The following is a 5,696-nucleotide window of genomic DNA, read 5'->3' on the forward strand; positions in this document are numbered from 1 at the left end:
AAGCTGGACGGTTGTCTTAGAGACCTCTTGGACTTATGATTGGCATCAGGAGTCTTGCGGACTCACAAACTTGGCAGAAGTGCATGGCGAAACAATATTTCTACACACAAATGCAAAGTGAAAGAATTTATGGAAAATCCTAAAAGTGAAAAAGGGAACTACATTTAGAAGGGAACAAGTCTAAAACTGTAGACCAATAAGCTATACTTCCAGAAGAAATATTAAAATACATATTCAAAACAGCAAACTATGGAAAATAAAGCTTTTAAAGGAGTAAATCCTAATCTAACTTTTTTTTTACAATAGTGATAAATCTAGTAAATAGGGACATATAATGGGTATAATACATATCAACTTTAGTAAAATTGTTATTTGGTCTCAAGGTTTGACCCTTTAAAGCATCTCATGTTAAATGGGATCCAAAAGGGCTGTTAAACTCATCTAATTCAAGTGACAAGTGACATGTGCACAGTACAAAAAAATAACTCATGGGCTTCCCTGGTGATGCAGTGGTTGAGAGTCCACCTGCCGATGCAGGGGACGCGGGTTCATGCCCCGGTCCGGGAGGATCCCACATGCCGCGGAGCGGCTGGGCCCATGAGCCATGGTCGCTGAGCCTGCACGTCCGGAGCCTGTGCTCTGCAACGGGAGAGGCCACAGCAGTGAGAGGCCCGCGTACTGCAAAAAAATAATAATAATAAAATAAAAAAAACACAAACAAACAAACAACACTCATGAAAGAGGAAAGCTATACAAATGCAAGCTAGGACAGAATGTGTTTTGCAAACGTATGGCATAAATTGATCCAGAATCATAAAAACCACAAGTTAAGTAGGAGTTAGTAATGTGTCATTGTAATTCTAAAAGTTAATAAAATACTGAATTATCTAAATAAGAGAATGGCATATGAAGCTTAGTCTGTCACTGTGTTCTATTCTGGTGAGATCATTTTTAGATTATTGCATTCATTTTTAAACCCCAGGGTTAGTGAAAGAGACTTCAGCATTTTGGGTTCCAATCCTAGCTTTGCCACTGACAGACTGGATCTATAATGGAAGTGTTCAGGAACTGAGGTCCTCAGTTCTCCTCAATTCCAGATCCTGTTAATTGAGAGTATTGGGTCAGAAACACACTTAAATGGCCACATAGATCTAAAATCCTTAGTTCATCAAGAAAAGACGTTATTAAAAGGGATGGGTGTTGGGAGGTCCAAATCACAATGTCTTTGTATACAAGGACATATAGGAGACCCTGAGGTACCATCATCCGCTGATAAGCTCTCACAGGGGACAAGTCAGGCGCCTCAGTTCACAGGGCTCTACAGATGCCAAGACTACAGCCTGCTCCCACAATCCATTTCTCTATCTTCCTTTAGTAACAGAAACCTCGACATGGGTTAGCAGGTGTCTGGCTAGGAGATACATGTCACAACCTCCCTGCAGTTAAGTGTGGCCAGTTGAATATGAGTGACAGGAGTGGAGGCAGATTCTTCATCACATCCTTTCTTTTACTCTTCCTTTAGGCAGGCGCACAGTTATGAGAGCCAACTTTGATCATGAGATGCTAGAGGATGGCAGTACAATACGCTTTAGATAATTTCGTGGACAGAGCCTCCTTCTGTTGTGCTATGAGAAAGAGAAAAAGAATCTTTTCCTGTTTCAGCCACTGTATTTTATAGATGCTTTGTTACAGCCACCTCGTTGTGTCCTAACTTATCTAGAAACTGGTACTGGAAATAGGATGCTATCCAATAAAAGCCTAAAACAAGTATAAGGAATGAGGAAATGTTGCAGGCAGGAAATCTGATGACTCTTGTTATGCCATGGCCAAACATTTGGCAAAGTTCTTGCTTATTTTAGCTCCGGAACCCATGATTCTAGGAGGAGAGATTGAGAAAACTCAGGATGTTAGTACGTGTTTGCTGCTCCTTACTGCATTGAACAAGATACGATGAGAGAGATGAAGCAAGGCGTCCATTAGCCAGTCTGCAAGCATAAATGCTTAGGCATTGCACTTCTGTCCTGAGTGAGACCTGCAATCTAAGTTGCCTGGGAGTCCAGTGACTGAGGGCTTAATCAAGCTAGAAAAGCCAACTGCAACTTTATGATGAAGAGCAGGAGATAGTAATGTTTCTCAGAAGCTGTACCGGGCCTGCCATTGAATGCTCTTCCTCAGACAATGGGAATCAACTCAACTGCAAAGATCATTTAGTTGAAGGAGAAAGGGACAGCCAAGCACAGAGGCCAGTAAATAAAAGAGGGGAAGCGGCAGATGAAAGAACTATGACCACCCGAGGCCTTTGCTAATGTTAATTTCATATGGAACTAACTAGAAGCTAATAGACTGAAGCATATTAAGTTTTTGAGCAAATTGTTCTGCTGAAAAACAAAACACAAACCAGGCTTACAGAAGTCTATGACAGTTTTCCATGCCCCTTCCCCAGTTTGCCATGCCCCTTCCCACCCTGAAGCAAACCTGGGTCCCCAGATCCATACCTCCAATGTCCACTTCAGATGTGACCATGGTGGACAGTGAACAAGAGGGTGCCTCCCAGAGAACAGACCGGATGAAATCAAGGATCCTAATACCAGAGGGGACTTTCCATAACTGATGCCCAGCAAACGTTGTTCACTGCCATGGACCACTCACTGGTCCCATTCTTCCCTTTTCTGAATGAGAGTTTTACCTGTGATTACCTCGTTCCTACTCCACAATTGTGTATTGGCTGGTTGGGGGATAGATCATGCCCTTTCTGTTTACGGGTCCCTGCACTGGAGGGGATTGTATCAGGACCTGACAGAGGACACAGAGTCAACCAGAATTCCTGGCCTCTGAGCTGGATGAGTGATCAAATGGGATTTCAGGATGTACCCCTTTGAGGGGTGTGCTCTGTGTATGGGAACAAAGGTGCGCTTGGATAATTGAGCAGGAAGCCAGGAGAGATTTGTAATGGATACTAGTTTTATTCTGGCTTCTTCCTTTAGTAATAGAAACCCTTCAGATTTAATTGGCACTCATGGCTAGAGATTACAGTTCATCCTCCTGTGCAATCCACCTAGCCAGGAGTCCCAATTTATTTCAAAAGGGATGCAAGTAGGAGTGTTTTGTGAAAGTTTTGTGTCACATCTTTAAAGAAAAAAGGAAGGTGGTTGTCTCCACTCTCCCTTCCATGGAGCTGGAAGGCGGAAACAATGCTGGTGAGCCTGCTTTGATCCTGGAGTAAAAGCAGCCCCTGAGGGCACGGCAGAGTAACAGGACAGAAGGAGTCAGCAACCCTGGATTAGAGCTGCTCTGCTCACCTTTTCTGGACCACAACCTAACCCGGGGCTGTCATGTGGAAGAGGAAGAAATTTCCATGTGTTTGGAATGCTTGTCTTTCTGGATTTCATTGTTTTGAAGTTAAGTCTGTATTCTAGCCCCATATCTATCATTTGACGATGTTTACATGCCCAGCATTAGTGAGCTATAGTAGGGTTTTAATAACTTATTAAAAAATAGTGTACTTTAGAGTTGTTTTAGACTTACTGTAAAATTGTGAAGATAATACAGAGTTCCCATACATCTCACACAGAGTTTCACCTATTATTAACATCCTACATTAGCATGGTAGCTTTGTCACAGTTCACGAATCAATTATAAACTAAAGCCTTAGACATGAGGGTGATCTGGCTGCGACATCTGTCACCCTATTGATCGCCAGGATTGATGTGGCTGATCTTGCTGGCTAGGAAGGTGACCTCCCTCCCTCATTGCTCCATATGTGTCCCTCCCAAAACTGCCCGCTTGGTCGGCCTTCCCCGATAGAGGAGGACCGTTCTTGGGTCAAGGGTCTACTAATTGCTGTGCTCCCCTGCTAGAACCTGCACACAAGATCTCAAGGTCCATTTGTAGGAGACTGTAGGGTAGCCAAACTTCCAGGACTCCAGACACATCCTAATGAGTCTGCATGTGGCAGTCTGCCTTTCTTTAAAAAAAAACAAAAAGGAAATAAAGAAAGGAAAAGCAACACTAGAGCCTATATTTTATTCAGAATTCTTTAGTTTTGACTTAAGGTCCTTTTTTGGTTCCAGGATCTCATCCAGGAACCATTTAGTTGTCATGTCTCAGGCTCTTTTTTTGCTGTGATGGTGTCTCGGACTTTTAAATTTTTGATGCCTTTGTTAGTTTTGAGGAGTATTGTCTCCTCAATGAAGATGTGTGCTTTTCTCATGATTAGACTGGAGTTCTGGGTTTTGGGGAAGAAGGTTACAGAGATATTGTGCTATTTTTATCACATCCTATCAAGTACATGCTAGTAATACCATTAATTATTATTGACGTTAATCTTGATTACCTTTCTGAGGTAGTGTTTTTCAGGTCCCTCCTCCGTAAAGTTACTCTTTTTTTTCCTCATCCCATACTGTGGTCTGGAAGATATGCACTATGTAGCCCACACACAGGAAGTGAAGAGTTATGTTCTACCTCCTTGAGGATGGAGTAGCTATATAAATTATTTGGAATTCTGCATGGGAGATTTGTGTCTCCTCCATTATTTATTTTTTCAAATGTTTATTGATGCCAGCACAGACTCACAAATCTTTATTTTATACTTTGGGTTATAATTCAATGTTAAATTATTTATTTAGTTGCTCAAATACCAGCTTTGGCCATTGGGAGCGCTTTCAATTGACACTTATGTCCCTTTGACTTACCCACATCATTTGTGTGTACATATGTGGGTCCATGTATATGTTTGAGCACTTCCTTATTTCCTGGCACTATAAGATGCTTCGGGTTCATCTTCTCTACATCCTGCCCCAGCCCTAGAACCAGCCATTTCTCCAAGGAGTCTTGGTCACTTTTATTGGAGAATCGTATTAAAAAATCAAGATCTGGATTCATTGCTTCTAGGCTCTGTCAGCTGACAGAGCAAGAAAATATATGTGTGTATACTAACACATGTAAATGCACATACCTTTAGATATTTCTATGTGTAACCATCTGTATCTATATTAAACTAAACACGAAATCATACGATGTCTCTAACTCACTCATTACCACAGGGACCATACCTGTCTCTTCCCCTCCTTATCTGTAACCTCCCACTCCAACGGTGAGAAATGTGGCTCCCACCAACCACTGTCTATTTACTGAATTATTCAATTCCAGTATATACGTATGTATAGTGGTTGCAGAATTGTTAACCTGTACTCCATGAAAAACAACTTGGTCAACTAGAGTACAGTGACCTGTACAGTTGCTGTGTCTTTAGTCTTACACACTCCATTCATTTCCAAAGTTACTGTTCACTCATTTTCAGAGCTACTAAGGTCATCCCCTTTTCCCCTCACCCACTTTACTGAGACTGTTTCATACATTTGCAATACCATTGGATCCTTTTGCAACACTCTGCATTCCATCCTGGGATCCCTTGCCCCTGAACACCTAAATGAGATTTAAAATTTGCATATATTAAGGTTCATTCTTTGTACTGCTAAGTTCTGTGGGTTTTGACAAGTGCATAGTGTCATGTATTCACCATTGCAATATACAGTATAGTTCGAGTGCACTAAAAAAATTCCCCATGTTGGGCTTCTCTGGTGGCGCAGTGGTTGAGAGTCTGCCTGCCGATGCAGAGGACACAGGTTCGTGCCCCGGTCTGGGAAGATCCCACATGCCGCGGAGCAGCTAGGCCTGTGAGCCATGGCTGCTGAGCC

Source organism: Aethalodelphis obliquidens, unplaced genomic scaffold, assembly GCF_003676395.1.
Source record: "Aethalodelphis obliquidens isolate GAN/ISIS:26980383/991018 unplaced genomic scaffold, ASM367639v1 scaffold15, whole genome shotgun sequence".
In the NCBI taxonomy this organism is placed as follows: domain Eukaryota; kingdom Metazoa; phylum Chordata; class Mammalia; order Artiodactyla; family Delphinidae; genus Aethalodelphis; species Aethalodelphis obliquidens.